This window comes from Rhodnius prolixus, unplaced genomic scaffold (assembly GCF_049639745.1).
Source record: "Rhodnius prolixus isolate KJV_2025 unplaced genomic scaffold, Rpr scaffold_10, whole genome shotgun sequence".
NCBI lineage: Eukaryota > Metazoa > Arthropoda > Insecta > Hemiptera > Reduviidae > Rhodnius > Rhodnius prolixus.
In genome coordinates this window covers 15,459,529-15,478,303 of record NW_027411615.1, presented here as the reverse complement: position 1 = coordinate 15,478,303, position 18,775 = coordinate 15,459,529, and the positions used below count along the sequence as shown (strand labels likewise).

Here is an 18,775-nt window from a genome sequence, read left to right as displayed (position 1 = left end):
ATTCATTTCGTTATTTACAACCTGTATAATATAATATACAATGAGTAAATAAGGAGAATGAAGGATAAATGGATGCGTGAAAGGCAGGAGGAAAGAAATAATGCCCAGTGGTAGCACTCTCTACGGGATATAATGAACTTTAGGCCTTCAGACTTCAAGGAAGTCACGGGGCCACTGGCGATTCAGTCGGCGAGGAGGATTTAATAATTAGAAGACAATAGGATAACAGGATTTAATAATCATTTAATGTCAGAGGAGGCAAGAGACAGTACTAGAGGATTGGAGCAAGTGGAGAGTGCAGTATGGAATTTTTGATATTTAGTTTTGGAGAGTTGGTGTACGAAGGGTATGTTGAGGTCGTTGTAAATAGTGAGGTTAGTCACGTAGAAAGGAGCGTTAGCAATCTGTCGGAGGAGTTTTGACTGAAATGTCTGTACAGTCCTTATGTTTTGTAGGTTTGGCTGAACCCCACAGCTCTAATCCGTTAGTCCACATAGGTTTAAGGACAGTACTGTATATTAAGCGTTTGAGTTCAATGGGCAATTTGGAGCGTCGTCCAAGAAGTCTGTAAAGCAGTTTCGCACGTTTTGTCATTGCTTGTCTTTTAAGTCTAGTATGAGGGTTCCACGTGAGTCGCTTGTCTATGTAGGGCCCAAGGTAGCGCACCAGATCTGAACAAGGAAGAGGATTGCTGTTGAAGAGGACAGGTGGACAGGAGCCCCGCCGTAGAGTAAATGTGTCGTGCTGGCATTCCTGTGGGTTTATTTTAACTTTAAAAAGTTAATTTTTTAAGAAAACAAATTTTTAAAACTTTTATAAAAAGAATTTCAACTTTTTTGGAAAGGAAAATGAAAAGAAAATTAATCTTACATTTCAAAACTTTGAGAGGGGGGAATTTCAAGAAATTTTGGGTGCTGCTGATAATTGAATGTTACACGATACATTCTTAAAAGTTTTTTAATTAAAATCTTTTAAAAGTTGGAAATATTTTAATTTTGTTTTATTTCCAGCGGAGATCTCTAAAATTAATTACTTATAAATCAAAGATCTAATCTGAGGGCAATCAAAAGTTAAAAGTAAGAAAAATCTTTTACGTTTAATTAGTTGTCAGAGTTGATTGAAATAAGCTACTGAGGAGTAGAGTTCACTGTTTGAAGACCAACCCCGGGGTGAGTGGACTGTTGATTTTTTCAATTGATGTCTCCCTATGAATTCAACAGATATCTCGATTTTATTCCCCTTTTTGTAAGTACCTCGCAAGTCGAAAGAAAACAAATATTGAAAATTTCGAACGATTTCGGTAAAAAAACTCAGCTTTTTTTTTCTTTTTTTTTAATTCAGAGCCTCGAATTAACCTTATTGCCGTTCCCCTTCAATACCACTACTCTGAGAACTCCATTTGCAAGCAAAGGGGAAGAAGGAGATGTCATCACACATTCTGGGTTATGTACAAGACCGTCCTTAGGATAGGATTAAATAGGAGGCAAACATGCGCTTGGCCCATTTAAGGGCAGGTTGAAATACGCACAACTAGCCCTTGAAGTGGCCATCCAACTATGTAGTGTAGATACTCCCAGAAGTTAGAGAAGGCACAGACTCTCTGGTGGACCGCATACAACTAGAGGAGTGCTTCCACCAACCTTCTGACTGGCCCCAGAATTTAATTCATACCAGTAGGTTTATACTCCCTCTCAACTTCATAACCTCAGCTATTGGTTTAAACCACGACCACTACGAATTAATAAGGGAAGGCATCATGAATTTCCAACCAAGAGAACAGTGGCTGAAAATATCTCTCTAGAGAATGTATGAAGGTACCGTCTAATACCTACGCCGAAAGAGTAACCGTGCAGTGAAAAAGCTTCGACCTACCTACCCACAAGCTAATATTACCAACCCACGTCAGTAACCTCAAAAGAGCCCTCTGGGTCACCAAAAAATTTTTTGGAGGTACTAAGAAATTGATCATTGGCAAAAAAATTTCAGATTAAAGCCTGGGTAATGGCAGCACAATCAGTTAAATAGCTGAAAATTCGAAATAGGAAATCAGAAATTAACATCCGCCGATTTCCGAGACTAATGGTGGCATCGATTAAAAATACGAAATTTAAACTTAAATTTTCCGATTTTGAGTTATGCTATAAACTAACCAGGAAGTAAAGAAAATAGGACAAGCATGAACCCTTTCATAAACATGTTACCTCGAAGAACATAGCTTAACACAAGTTACAACTGAAAGAAAGTTAGTAACCAGTCTTGCAACATGGCGGTTTTTAAGGCTTGACTAGTACGTCGCAATTTTGTGAATTATAAAAAGTAAAGTAGAGAAATTGCCTATTCTTTCAGGCGGACTTTACGTCCAACCACCAAATTAGGTATCGTGAACGGAAACGTCTAGCAAACATACTTTAATATTAATAGCTCATAATAACCATTTAAATAAAATGCAAGGCCTAGAGACCGGGAATTGAACCCAACAATACTTCTTAGGTTTGCGGGCGTCGCCTCTATCCACTCGGTTATCGTTTTTTTATTGTCATGGGCTGCTTTCGGCGACAGTTGTCAATCGTTCAGCGATAACAGCGAGGCACCACGAGACATCACCGCCCAACTCGGCTATCGTGGCGCCTTTGTAAGTTTATAAAAAAAAATATTAATTAAAATCTAGTAACTACAAACATAACTCTCCTAAGGCTTCAAACTCAAAACTTTAACTTTGTTCCTAATATATTTCTCGCGGATTAATTAAAAAAATGAGTGATTTTTAAAAATAAAAAGAATCAGAAAATATAACTTGTTTAAAATGAAACCATTTCTAATAAAATCAATATCAGAGGGGAAAAAATAAACTTGCCAAAATAACATATTTTCGTATTGCCGATATGAAATACGGTATATCCTATATCCAGAACCGACTATGAGTAAATATTTATAAGAATGACAAAACACCAACTGAAAATTATAAAAACTGCAAGAGTAAACAGAATGTGATCGCTAAACTGACAAGGCACAAAATAAAGGACAAGGTTAGACATATCGGCCAACCATACAAAATAATAAACAGAAAACAGAAAATGGAAATAGTAAATCAAAATCAGGTTTGAATCCCTCCTCCCTTTCTGCTGCTCTCAAACTTCAGACCCAGAAATGTTTTTTAAAACTCTGAACGTTGGTCATATTTAAGTCTTACCACTTTAGAACGAATCTACCCTTCTCAGGGAAGTGCCCTTAATTGATTTTAAGGGGGAAAATCATTCCAATTAACATTGTAAATTTATGTGTTTGTAACCACTGTACGAAGTTTGAATAAAATCGTATAAAGTACAGTACTACCTCGATTAACCGGGATTCGGATTAACCGGGATCATGTTGAATTATCATAAGAACACCTGGAAAAAAAAATATCGTGTCAATCTTTTGCGAAAGTACGTCGAGGAAGGTATCACTCTGAAGGGTTTTTGGAAGGAGCATAGCATACTAGATGCTATTTACTTCTTGGCAGAATGTTGGGGAAAAAAATGAAAGAAAGCACCGGTTGTCCAGGAAGAATAGGAGTCAATTGAAAGAAACGGCTGTAAATCTCGCTCGTCTCGCCCAATCGATGGAAGACATTTTGGAGTGGTTAGATTGTGATAGAGATGCTCCACAGTTTGCATGTCTTAGTCCTGAAGAAATCGTCCAGAACATCCGAGAAGACGAACCGAAAGAAGGAAATGAAATCGACGAAGAAGAGAATGATCACCCAGTAATAATCCTGGATGTAGCATCGAATTCAGTTGCTGAATTGATTAAATTTTTTCACGATAAGGACATTCCAACCAGTGACAAAGTTGTGCGTTTTAAATTGCGTACACTCATCAGAGAGTGGTCGTTTGATAAAACAAAAAAGCAAACAACACTTGAAAAGTATTTTTCAAAAAGTTGAACGGCAAAAAAATGAAAAATTTAAAAAAAAAAAAAGAAAAGAGAAAAAATTACAAAATTGAAAAAAGGAAAAAATTGAAAAACAAAAACAAAAAATAAAAAAAAAAATGTACATATCTAAAAATTAAAAAAAAAGGACTGCCGTCTAAGATAGGAGTTGATCTCTGGGACGAAACAGTAATGTATTACTATGTAAACTGGGTATTCGGTTTAACCGGGATTTCAGTTTTCCGAGGTTGGTATAGCCGGAGGTCAGCCCGGTTAATCGAGGTAGTACTGCATTTGCGAGAAAATCTAAAAATTTGGATACACATTTGATTCTTACTATCTAGGTGGCTAGCCAAAATAATAAACAGTCGACGATTTTGGATGCAGGCGTGTACGGGAATAATGGATACAGACTCAAGGAGTGAGTCGACTTTAGGTGTCGAGGAGATTCTGTCGCAAGTCTGAGACATTTGTTCTGTTTTTTTGTCTGGAGTTTCTTGGTGTTACTACTACAAGCCAGACTCCAGGCGGAGCAGGCAAAGAGCAACATCGGCCTGACGACTACTTTGTAGAGAAGAAGTTTGTTGGTCACACGTCATTTTGGAGTCACGTGAGAGTAGAGGAAATAGCAGTCTTTGTAGTCCAGTTTGCCTGAGTTTACTTTGTCCTGCACGTATGTGACCAGACTGTTCATATACCCAAAAGTACCGAAACAGCCAGGGAAGAAGACACAACTACCTTCATCAGAAGTGACAACTTTACTAAAACTAAATTGCCAAAGTTAGGGCTACTTTTAGACTTAGTTTTGCGAGATATTTTGTTAAAACACGCACATTCAGATCTATTGCTTAAATAACTATAATTTTTTTGTTCGTTTCCGCGGTATTAAAAAAAAAAATTGTACTTCCTCCAGCAAAAAATTCAAAACACAATCAATTTTCTGGAGAGTTTTGTAACAATTAAATATTAATTATGTAGAGATATATATATATATTATATAAATTATTAATATATAAGGAGTTTGGGTGAAAATTTTGCTCATGTAATGGTAATTATAAAGCTGTTTTGTTAATTATATCGTATTTACAAAATATACTCGTACATATTTATAAAAAAATAATAATTTTCACAAAATTAATTTAAAAGAACGCAGAACATTGCGCAATTACGTACATAAATAGCTTCCTATTGTCAACGTACTTGTTCTAGAAAATCATTTTAACATGTTAATTGTTATTAATAAAAACAGATAATTATAAATGGTTGGCTGGATTCGAAAAGCTAGGACACAATCATTGTTTCCTTGACATTAATATACTATTGCATAACATGTATATTCAGATTTTGATGCATACTTATGTGCCAAATTCTCACTAGAATTTGGATGAACTAAACTCTAAAGATCCAACCGTAAACCATACTTCCGCTCTGTTTAAACGAAACTTGTAACGGTTAAGTTACTTCAATTTAAAATTTGACTACAAAGGCAGTTTCATTTAGAACAATTTACATATCTATCTGGTGAGCAAAGTATTGGTAATCGTCGTGCAAATTCTCTATTTTTGGAAATTATTTTGAGACCCAATAAATTTTCTCTACACACGTTCAGGTAAAGTGAACATCGGTAAACAGAATAGAAGACAATTATTCCCTTTACTCAAACAGGTCTCGAAGATAACTGTACAGAAACAGCTCCTTCTCTACAAAATGGCCATCAGGCCGATGTTACTCTGCGCCTGCTCTGTCTGGAGCCTTACCGGTAGTAGTAAACGTCAAGAAGCTCCAGGATAACACAGAACAAATTATTCAGACTCGCGACTGACTCTTCCCGACGCACTAAAGTCGACTCACTCCTCAAGACTGCATCCATTATCCCCGTACACTCCTATATCCAAAACAGTCCGCTAGAACTCCTTTCCACTCTACATTGTCATCCTAACCTTCTCTGTCACGACACAGCCTCTTACGATCCTTCCATTCCTTACTGGAAACAAAAGAATTAAGCAGATCCTACTCTAACTCTCTACACTAGCCGCAGGTTTTTCCTCTACTTTTGCCCTGCATTTTTTTTCAACCTTCCTATTTTAAACGTCCCATAAACTGTCGTGGTTAAAATGTAAATTTATAGTGATACTTCTTATTTGTAAGTAAATATTTTATAAAAAAGTTAATCGATTTAAACAAAAAGAACCCAAGAACCCTAAACAAATTTTGAATTTGTGCGAACGTGTGTTGTACGATATGTAAGCTTAAATTTGATAATAAATAGGAACCAAATAGGACTATCGAGTGTTAAACCTTTGGATCAGCTAAAGTGTAATTTTGCTGATTCGATTTTTCAGTATTATTTTCTGGAGACTCTATAAGCTCCATTGTTCCACTTGTAGATCTAAAATTTGTAATTCAGAGATTATCTCAGGAAGAACTTTATTAAAAGAATTCTTGTGAGGAATTTGAGGTTAACCTACTATCTAAAGTGTGATGTTTTAGAGTAATGTCTTACTCAATACCATTTTCAAAGCTTACTAAACAGAAATTCAACGTTTAAATTAGTATTCAGTTAGCTTCCAAATACGTAGGAAATTGGTTAGAAGCGGATGACTTATTTTACTGAATAAATTTTGTGGTTTCTAGACGACTTTTTCGGCACAAAATAAATTGGTACATGTTACACTAAATTATTTTAATGCCCATTTAAAGGGCTACCGCGGCCGGGATTCAGTGGTGACGGATGGGGTTAAATTTTGCACATATACCTGAAGTCAATTTTTCTTTTTTCACACCGCTAATCCATAACTAGCAGCTCATCTTATTACAATATCAATTATACCTAATTGCCTAATTAATATCTTACTTTTTATTCCCTTTTTTATTAGTTTAATTTCTCGCCTACAATGCCGTTAAATAGAACTTGAATTAAAATTTGTTCCGTAATAAACAAAATTTGGTCTATTTTTTTTATTAAAAATGATATCACCATTGACTTTTGTCAGTTCAAATTTCCCATGAATTTCATGACGTATTTTGCCGAGTAAGCAATTCATTTTTAATTTTATGATGTGGAAGCATTCATTCTTCCACAGAGTAATGTAAATTGCATATACGAAGGTCGTTTGAAAAGTCCGTGCAAAAATAAAAACTACTTAATTTTTTGGGGTAAACCTTTTTTATTTTTCAACATAGTCTCCTTTTAGGTTTATACACTTCGTCCGACGCTGCTCTAGTATGTTGATCCCTTCCGAATAATAGGATTTGTCCAAGTCTGAAAAATAGCCATTCGTTTCTGCCATCACCTCCTCGTTTGAATAAAATCTTTTTCCCGCCAGCCATTTCTTCATATTGGGGAACAAATAGTAGTCCGAGGGAGCCAAGTCTGGAGAATAGGGGGGATGTGAAACGAGTTGGAACCCTATTTCCATTAATTTTGCGACCACAACTGCTGAGGTGTGAGCTGGTGCGTTGTCGTGATGGAAAAGAACTTTTTTGTGGGCCAATCGTGGGCGTTTTTCTTGCAGCTCGGTTTTCAAACGGTCCAATAACGATGAATAATATGCACCTGTAATAGTTTTACCCTTTTCCAGATAGTCGATGAGGATTATTCCTTGCGAATCCCAAAAGACAGTCGCCATAATCTTTCCGGCCGAAGGAACGGTCTTCGCCTTTTTTGGCGCAGATTCCCCCTTGGTAACCCATTGTTTAGATTGTTCTTTGGTCTCAGGAGTGTAGTGATGTATCCATGTTTCATGCACAGTGACGAAACGACGCTTAAAGTCCTGCGGATTGTTCTGGAACAGCTGCAAACCGTCCTTGCAACACTTCACACGATTTCGTTTTTGGTCAAGCGTGAGCAATCGCGGCACCCATCTTGCGGATAGCTTTGTCATGTCCAAATGTTCATGCAAAATATTATGTACCCGTTCATTCGAGATGCCCACAGCACTAGCAATCTCACGCACCTTCACTCTTCTGTCATCCATCACCATATCATGGATTTTATCAATGATTTCTAGAGTAGTAACCTCAACAGGGCGTCCAGAACGTTCAGCGTCACTTGTGCCCATATGGCCACTCCGAAAATTTTGAAACCACTTATAAACTGTTCTAATCGAAGGTGCAGAGTCACCATAATGTTTATCAAGCTTCTCTTTAGTCTCCTGAGGCGTTTTGCCTTTCATAAAGTAGTGTTTAATCAACGCACGAAATTCTTTTTCGTTCATTTTTTGAAAATCACTCGACTTCCTCGATTCAAACGAATGCCAAACACAAAGAAATAGACCGATCTGGCTGAAACTTGGTGTGTGTTCTTCCAAGAGATGCTACTAACTAAACATAACCTCGATACGCGCCAGTAGTGCTGTCTCTCTGACTTTGCACGGACTTTTCAAACGACCCTCGTATCTTCTGAGTTAATCACGATTTCTATTCGTAATTTTTCTGAGCGCTAAAGATAAGATCTTAGAATTATCATTGTTAGTTTAACGTAAATGCAGGATATAAAGGAAATAATTTTGATTGCTTCTCAAACTCCACTTGGGTGAATGTAAAGTAGAACTGACCAAATTGCCAGCCAATTAATCCAAGCGGACTACCGATTATAGATAGAGTCTAATTACAAACAATCGAAAACAATACAGAACTCAGATTTACATATCTCTTGTATTATTAATCTAAAATATAATATAAACGTTGATGGGGGAGTGATTTGCAGCGATTGGATTCAAAGGATTTTCAAATTCTGACTACAAAACCACTTCAATTAAGTGAAATAAGCTAAAATCAGTGCAATGGAATGTAAATTTAATCATCGAGTGAAAGCAGATAAGCTTTGTTTTTGAGTTTAAACTCTTATCGTACCGAAAATTAGATTAATACTAACTATAGCCTTGAGCGATTGGACGTTTCTAATTACACTGAAAATAAAAGTGCAATTATCTTTAATTCGTATCTTTAGTTGTTGTTTTTAATTCGTAATTTTGACCAAAAAGTTTATTTTTTTTTCTTGATGCCATATTCGAGTCGAGAACCGTATGATATATTTGAAGTGGTATATATCGATCCCTCTTCTTTCTAGAAATCCTTAAAATGTTTTATGTTTAACACAAAAAAAAAGTGATTAACCCACTAATTTGTGCAGGGATTAAGCTGTTTTTGACGAATATTGTAGGAGGTGCTCCGCGAAAATCACTCAGAAAATAAAAATTAAATAAATCAATGCAGTACAGTTATAGTTCGAAAAGCTGACTTTGATTTACTGTCGGCTCTTCTGATTAGTGTATTAACATCAAATATCAAATTCGATATTTCTGTAATTATATAATAATAATATTTTATATTATTTTAGTTGTGCTGATATTTTTCTAATTTTAAAGTCAGAGACGCCTTTTTTTTTAGTCCTTTGTTTGCTAAGCTTTCGATTTATGGACTATGCCATTTTTATAGACTTAAACTTAGTCCCATTTTAATAAAATTTGGCATGATGAAGGGGTTACAGCTTCCCTACATGAATTTAAAGTTTCATCCTGCTTCTTACAAACTACTATCAGGCAATTGAACCATAATTCTTACAAATAATCAACGCTTAGACCGATATTCTTGAATGAAACTGCCATTAATTCATAAAGCCACCCCCTACAAATAGAAATATAAATTTAACCTCTTTAGGATATTGAAGGAAGAGACTTTTTAGCTTTAAATAAAATATGTAAACTCAATAAAAACAGTTTTTTCCCCCAATCAGAACTACGAGTCACCACTGGTATCGTTAAGGTTTGTTAAATACGTTCATTAAAAGGTAAAAAATTAAAATGAATAAAAAAAAAAACCTTTTAAAGCTTAAGAAGGTTACTTTTTCTTACATAATTAGCTACAGAAATGAATGTAGATAAATGAAAAAGATTACAAATTCAGTTTCTCATTTTAATCGACAAAAATATAATTTTCCCATAATACAGCGTTTCCCAGTCCAATTAAATATTTTTCCGACCAAAAAGTGCAATTTTTTTTCTTCAATATAATTAAAGTTTTTCTAACAGAATCCTGCTTTTCCACCAAATTAAATGTTCTATCTATCCAAAATTACACTTTTTATGCTAAAGAGGAAATAATTTTTTTAAAAGTAGCCAAAAGACGATTTACATTGAAATCTAACAATACATATGGAGAGTCACAAAGTTGGAATTTTAGACAAAGTTCAGTTCTTTAATGCATTTACGAGGGTCGTTTGAAAAGTCCGTGCAAAGTCAGAGAAATAGCACTACTGGCGCGTATCGAGGTTATGTTTAGTTAGTAGCATCTCTTGGAAGAACACACACCAAGTTTCAGCCAGATCGGTCTATTTCTTTGTGTTTGGCATTCGTTTGAATCGAGGAAGTCGAGTGATTTTCAAAAAATGGACGAAAAAGAATTTCGTGTGTTGATTAAACACTACTTTATGAAAGGCAAAACGCCTGAGGAGACTAAAGAGAAGCTTGATAAACATTAAGGTGACTCTGCACCTTCGATTAGAACAGTTTATAAGTGGTTTCAAAATTTTCGGAGTGGCCATATGGGCACAAGTGACGCTGAACGTTCTGGACGCCCTGTTGAGGTTACTACTCCAGAAACCATTGATAAAATCCATGATATGGTGATGAATGACAGAAGAGTAAAGGTGCTTGAGATTGCTAGTGCTGTGGGCATCTCGAATGAACAGGTACATAATATTTTGCATCAATATTTGGACATGACAAAGCTATCCGCAAGATGGGTGCCGCGATTGCTCACGCTTGACCAAAAACGAAATCGTGTGAAGTGTTGCAAGGACGGTTTGCAGCTGTTTCAGAAGAATCCGCAGGACTTTAAGCGTCGTTTCGTCACTGTGGATGAAACATGGATACATCACTACACTCCTGAGTCCAAAGAACAATCTAAACAATGGGTTACCAAGGGGGAATCTGCGCCAAAAAAGGCGAAGGCCGGAAAGATTATGGCGACTGTCTTTTGGGATTCGCAAGGAATAATCCTCATCGACTATCTGGAAAAGGGTAAAACTATTACAGGTGCATATTATTCATCGTTATTGGACCGTTTGAAAACCGAGCTGCAAGAAAAACGCCCACGATTGGCCCACAAAAAAGTCCTTTTCCATCACGACAACGCACCAGCTCACACCTCAGCAGTTGTGGTCGCAAAATTAATGGAAATAGGGTTCCAACTCGTTTCACATCCCCCCTATTCTCCAGGCTTGGCTCCCTCGGACTACTATTTCTTCCCCAATATGAAGAAATGGCTGGCGGGAAAAAGATTTTATTCAAACGAGGAGGTGATTGCAGAAACGAATGGCTATTTTTCAGACTTGGACAAATCCTATTATTCGGAAGGGATCAACAAACTAGAGCAGCGTTGGACGAAGTGTATAAGCCTAAAAGGAGACTATGTTGAAAAATAAAAAAGGTTTACCCCAAAAAATTAAGTAGTTTTTATTTTTGCACGGACTTTTCAAACGACCCTCGTATTAAATGCATAATTTAAAAAAAAAAATATATCTGATACCCAAAACTTAATTTTTGAGGAAGAATAAGCAAAGAGTACCTGCCTAGTTTAACTTTGAACTCCAGTTCTTGGTGACACTGAAGAGAATTATTCTTGACTCTCGTCCATACTGGCCATCGGTTATCACTGATCATGATTCAGTGTTTTAAACGAAGGAAAGGAAATGATGTTGGCTTAAGCTTATTGCTTTCAGCAAGCCTTGCTCTTTGCAATGAGGAGGAGGATTTCAAACATATAATAATGATACGTCCACGTTATGGAGTAGAAAGGAAACGAATGTTTGACGACATATACAGGTATTTAGATGCACCATTTCGCTACGAAGACATAATATTCTCCACCCACATCCATGTGCTTAAATCTTTAGCAGAGCTAGCTAAGAAATTTGAGTGTACGTATTTAAAAGTTATAGCCGATTAGAATGAATGGAAGAAAATGATTAGAGAAGGATTACGGTGATTTTAATTTCGGTTAAGCTATAAGGATGGCAGGAATATAGAGTACTGATCCATCCATTATTTGTAAGGTTTATGTAAGTAGTTGTATACAGTAGAGGGGTGAATGAGTGAAGCGAATGTATTTATAAGTAAGAATGGAGAATGAGTGATATTCTAGTGATAAGCACCTAGACGATGCTGGCTGTATGGCCAATGCCAAAAAAAAGCCTTCAAGAGTAAACATTTGACGGAAACCTGCAATGAACCAGAAATAGAGCAAACCAAAGGGGTTTGGATTGGTAGATATAGAAGCGAATCGTTAATTATCAAGGAAATTAAAAAATTGTCGGGATAAATGAAAGGATATTATAAATGCAACAAGACATCAGTAGTCTGGGATCCCCGACGCGATATCAAGATAAACAGAGAAAAAAGTATGGTTCGCTAGTAGTAGGTATTAAAACAAAAAAACAAATCAAAAAATGATTTCATGTTTTTTTGATAAAACTTGTAACGCCTCTGCTATAGTTTTAACATATTTGGTATAGAAAGTATAGCCAAAGATAACCTTCAAAGTTGGTAACGGTTGGCCAAGTCCTGCATATTGTACATTTACAAGAACCAAGCGAGGTTATATTCCACACTGAGTTGTTATAACCTTAACAAGGACAGGCCCACACATGCTAAATAACTATGGCCATTTAAGACATTAGTTGTGAATGTGTGTGTGTTAATTGTAGAAATAAAACCACAGAAAAATTATCCAACCACTTGGAAAAAAAAAACAGGCTCGCCAACCGCATTTTTTTTTTTTTTAAATGTTTATGTATAATTATAAAACTAAAAGTATTGGAAGTAAGAATGAATGGCTGCTCTAAAGTCAGCGTGTTATGATTCTTAGCTCAATTTAAAGTTTAAAAGCTTCTTTGGCTGTTTCAAAGAATGAGAAAATTGCAGTATTATGAGCTTCTCTTTGTACATTCAAATTCTGCTCAATTATTTGTATGATAGATAGATAGATAGATTAAACTAGGGCGGCCCCAAGGCCTACGCCACTGCGACCCCTTTGGATCTATTGTGGCTCCCCTCACTCTAAAGCTCACCCTCCAGACCTGTTCTTTTCATCAGACTATTAATGCTGGAGAGCGGCTCTTGGGTAAAGCTCACAGGCCTTGGTTTTTCCTCCCCGAGAAGTAACATCCTTAGCCATACGAGCCCCTCACACTGACACAACACGTGCAGTGCCGTTTCCTCCTCTTCCTGACAGAACCTGCAAAGTCCAGGCCCATCTGGATCATCTGCCAGGCCCACGCGATGCATGTGTTTCCTGAGCCTGCAGTGGCCAGTTAATAGGCCTACAATCATCCTTATAGCCCCACAGCCTTGACGGATTAACTCTGCAGTCAGCCTCGGGCGAATAGCCTTTAATGAACTCCTTCGCCTGTCTCTGCCCAGTAGTGGCAAGCCACCACTCTTGAGACCTACTCTGCACCCCTAAGTTAATGGCCGCAGTCTTCACACACTTCGGAACCCCAAATATTTGTATGATAATGAGGAAAAAAGTCTGAGGAAAGAATACCAACTCTTCAGTGAAACGGGTTCATAATTAAAGCTTACTGCAGTAAATAAGCGAGAATACTCACGCCGAATGTAATAATCAGAGAGGATAAAAATAACAAATGTATCGTGATATCTGTTATGACAGCAACTGACCATAACTTGTGCAAACCTGAAAATATATTATCCAAAATATATAAATATTTTTGTATAATTATTCAATTATTCTCTTGTCCCTTGCTCACTTTAGCTAACCACCACTTACAGGACTGGCTTTTCAAGTGGAGAATCAAAACTAACGTTACGAAGTCAAAGTTTATAGTATTTACTCTCAGACGGAAAATCCTACCTCCTATCATCTTGAACCAAACTCCTATACCAACTGTGGACAAAGTACGCTACCTTGGACTGCACCTAGACAAACGGTTGACATGGAATCCCCATACTAGACTGAAAAGACAAGAAACTAACCAACGCTACAAACTTCTCGCCAGGCTACTTGACAAACGTTCGAAACTTAATCTACAAAACAAAAGACTCTTATATCTACTGTTACTGCGACCTATTTGGTCATACGGCATCGAAGTATGGGGATCGACTAAGCGTTCCAACTCACTACGCCTCCAGGCATTACAGTCAAAAATACTTCGAAAACTTCTTAACGCTCCGCTCTATGTATCTAACCTCACTATCCATAATGACCTCAAAATCCCTTTCATTACAGATCTTCCTAACACTCGTTTCTTCAAATTTCATTCTTCTACAGCTGAGCTCATCCTAACCCTCTCATAGAACACCTATCTTCCTCCACATTACCAGGTAATCCTCTAAGGAGATTGAAGAGAAGATGGCCTCGTGATCTTCTCCTATCGTGAGAGCAAAGCACGTTACTGGAGTGACACCACTGGGTGCCTTCTCCACTCATGATTTTCTTCTATTTCTTTTTTCTTTTACCATATTTGCTTGTTGCAACAACCGTTGCAGTGGTAAATTACAATAAAAGATAAAAAAAAAAAAAAAAAAAAAACTAACCTCCATCTTTTTTCACTCAATAATTTCACTATTTATACTTTATACTGTTCTTTGGATTTAAATGAGGGAATACGAGTATGTACCAAACTGACTGAATATTCATCATTTCTATGAGATATTACCCTGTTAAATTTTGTAATATTACAACTAAAATGGGATTCGGTCGGTAGTATTATTACAATGTTTACACAATGCATCTAATTTGACTTGCATTAAACGTTAAATCATAAATTTACATTAACCAGAGAGCAGGCTAAAACTAAAACCGTTCTACGTTCTAATACTAACTTCTCACACCGAAAGAAGTAAATTAAATCGAAAAAGTTTATATTTTCAAAGCCGAAACTCTTTCCGAATTTGTTCATTGTCAAGACTTTCTAAAAAAAAATAAATAAATAAATAAATAACAAAAAAAAAGGAGAAGAAGTTCGTTTTCTGAAGAACAGTAAACTTCTACGTGACATCACAACCATGACACATGTTCACTGTGAAACAAGATTAAACCTGTTTCTTTATTGAACTGAAGAGTTGTCCAAAAAGAAAAGCAGAAAGAATAGTACGAAAACACTGCTGCTGCAGTAGTGACACGATTTTAGCTTACTCCAATTCACAGCTTTTTACAGCACGTTTTATTCATGCTAGTTTAGGCTGGTGAAGATACAATCGTTCAAAAATCCGTTTTTCAAGAAAAGTGCCTCTCGTTACAAGAAAACACGATCCATCGTTTAAGAAGCACCCAGAAAGAGAAAAATCTAAGGGCCAGAAGGCTGGATTTGAACCCGGGATCTGAAATCCAGTACAGGCTAACCATTCAGCTAATACGCTCATTTAGTGTACCTAATAGTTGTACTATCTGAAATAAAATATGCAAGAAACATACATGAAACACAGAAATGATTCTTTAGAGGAAGGCCTACCAACTAAATCTTAGCGCAGAATCGAACTTAAATCGAATTTCCCTCTACAAATAATTCAAATGAAGGTTGTAGGCATCCATGAGAGCGCAATACAACGTTTAAGAGTGAATTTTAAAGATAATATTTGGAAACAAAAATGAAAAATGTTCATTATTTTTGGTGACTGAATGATTGCATATACATATCAAAGACAGTAAACAGTCTAAAATTCAAAACTAACACCAACAATTTAAACAACTTACACGCTAACCTACTACAAAATACTTGACAATTGGCAACACTAACTTCCTCACAACCAAACATATATCACAAACAGACCGATCACATTCAGTCCATGAACAGACAAGACAGAAGAAACACCAACCAAAGATATAAAACATTGTAAACTATGTAAATTGGGTAAATATTTTTGTAAATTTCGTTACATTATACATATTCAGTGTAATATAATAATTGTAATATAATTGTTAACACACAGTAAACATGTTCCACAGCCCTGAAAATGACCTAGTCTCTAGGTCGAAAGCTCGGCACAGGCACAATAAAGTTTGTCACGACTGAAAATGGTATTAATTTTTTATCCTATTGAAAAATTTATTCGATAAAGTGGTTCTCTTTCCAGTAGTGAAATTTAGGTCTCTGACACGATCAGAACCAAAACTACGAGGTTCGTTTGAAAAGTCCGTGCAAAGTCAGAGAGATAGCACCACTGGCGCGTATCGAGGTTATGTTTAGTTAGTAGCATCTCTTGGAAGAACACACACCAAGTTTCAGCCAGATCGGTCTATTTCTTTGTGTTTGGCATTCGTTTGAATCGAAGAAGTCGAGTGATTTTCAAAAAATGGACGAAAAAGAATTTCGTGTGTTGATTAAATACTACTTTATGGAAGGCAAAACGCCTCAGGAGACTAAAGAGAAGCTTGATAAACATTATGGTGACTCTGCACCTACGATTAGAACAGTTTATAAGTGGTTTCAAAATTTTCGGAGTGGCCATATAGGCACAAGTGACGCTGAACGTTCTGGACGCCCTGTTGAGGTTACTACTCCAGAAATCATTGATAAAATCCGTGATATGGTGATGGATGACAGAAGAGTGAAGGTGCGTGAGATTGCTAGTGCTGTGGGCATCTCGAATGAACGGGTACATAATATTTCGCATCAACATTTGGACATGACAAAGCTATCCGCAAGATGGGTGCCGCGATTGCTCACGCTTGACCAAAAACGAAATCGTGTGAAGTGTTGCAAGGACGGTTTGCAGCTGTTCCAGAAGAATCCGTAGGACTTTAAGCGTCGTTTCGTCACTGTGGATGAAACATGGATACATAACTACACTCCTGAGACCAAAGAACAATCTAAACAATGGGTTACCAAGGGGGAATCTGCGCCAAAAAAGGCGAAGACCGTTCCTTCGGCCGGAAAGATTATGGCGACTGTCTTTTGGGATTCGCAAGGAATAATCCTCATCGACTATCTGGAAAAGAGTAAAACTATTACAGGTGCATATTATTCATCGTTATTGGACCGTTTGAAAACCGAGCTGCAAGAAAAACGCCCACGATTGGCCCACAAAAAAGTCCTTTTCCATCACGACAACGCACCAGCTCACACCTCAGCAGTTGTGGTCGCAAAATTAATGGAAATAGGGTTCCAACTCGTTTCACATCCCCCCTATTCTCCAGACTTGGCTCCCTCGGACTACTATTTGTTCCCCAATATGAAGAAATGGCTGGCGGGAAAAAGATTTTATTCAAACGAGGAGGTGATTGCAGAAACGAATGGCTATTTTTCAGACTTGGACAAATCCTATTATTCGGAAGGGATCAACAAACTAGAGCAGCGTTGGACGAAGTGTATAAGCCTAAAAGGAGACTATGTTGAAAAATAAAAAAGGTTTACCCCAAAAAATTAAGTAGTTTTTTTTTTTGCACGAACTTTTCAAACGACCCTCGTAAGTATAAAGTTTCGTTTCGATTATTCGTTTGGTGGTATTTTTTTAAATAATCAAAGTTCTATTTTGTAAAAATCAATTTCCGAACCGAGAAAGTGGTTTTCGAAATACTCAAATTCTAAATTTGGCATAATCGCAATACTTTCTCCTTACCTAGTAAGAGAAAGCAATAAATTTCTCTAAATTTGTTCTTTTCTGAGTACCTCTCGAACCACTTTACACGGCTCCCAATAAAAATGAAAACTTCCATTAATCTTTAAGAATATTTCTTTCCAAATAATACCCCTGTTCTTAGCCCAAGATGTGAAAGTGCACACGTAGAAGGTGCTCAGAGATAGGATGCAATTAACACATTAAAGAAACAAAATATCAGATCACGCAATAGCATTCAACAGTTAATAACACAACATGAAACATGCGATCGGCAACAGGCTGTTTAGAAGTGACTTGGTGGAAATGTTGCTAAGTATATTCAAAGCTTCATTGTTCAACTACATTCCGGACGAAAATAACCACAATTTAAACAACTCTGACTGTAACATTAAATCTAGCGCTCTCTGTAGAGGCCTACTAAACATGTAACTAGATAAAAATAATTTTTATTAAGCTGGGCCCAACAAAGAGTAAATCAAGATTAACTTTGAGCTTTTAAGAGTCAAATCGGTGTTCGAAGTTTTTTAATAAATAAATAAATGAAAATTAATAAATTATTTAAGTATAAATTACTTTAAAACCAGTTAAGCGTGGAATTTAGTTTTAAAAAAACCTCCCATAGTGTGCGGAATTAAAATCAGACAATGACGTGTATACACGTCAAACGCAGGGAAAAACAACCAAAAGTTTACGTCATAATAATCACTGAAAGCACTTTATCTGCAATCTCTGGGGCTTGAGATTACAGAGCATTCTGGGCTCATTCCAAAATCTTGCACCGCCTCACGTGTGCATTGCCTAGTTAACTAAGGACGCAAGAGCTTTTACAAGGAATAGAAAAGAGCTTTGAATTCTGTGTAAAATTAAATCATGGTCTGAACCTCTATCTAAGGTAAAAAAACGGGCATTGCACAAGGGTTGAGAGCTTCTATTTGTGTGCATAATTCCCAATCTCTAATGCGGAGACCAAACATGTACCAACCACTTATCATTTGGCTGACTCCCACCAACCCCCTCCGTATAAAATACTTAGAAGTTCTATTGGTAAGATAAAGGAAACATCCTACCAAATAATATTCTTATTATATTTTATTAAAATTTCGAGTTTTTATAGTTAATGGCAATTTTATACTTTTCACAACGAGTATACACGTCGAACTCACCGTAATAGAGATTTGTTTTGTCGTGTATACACGTCAAACACGCTTAACTGGTTAATAGGGTATAATAATTTTGTAAGCATCTTTTTTCTCTTTCAACAAATTATAAAACAAAAGAATCGA

The 18,775-nt window shown here is 36.5% G+C and overlaps 1 protein-coding gene across 7 annotated transcripts in view; it reads right to left on the bottom strand.

Annotated features, from left to right (window-relative positions):
- The window catches only part of LOC141457137 (rap guanine nucleotide exchange factor 2-like), a 519,728-nt gene that overhangs the window by 116,047 nt on the left and 384,906 nt on the right, over positions 1–18,775 (bottom strand). The gene's annotated exons all lie outside the window — the stretch shown is intronic.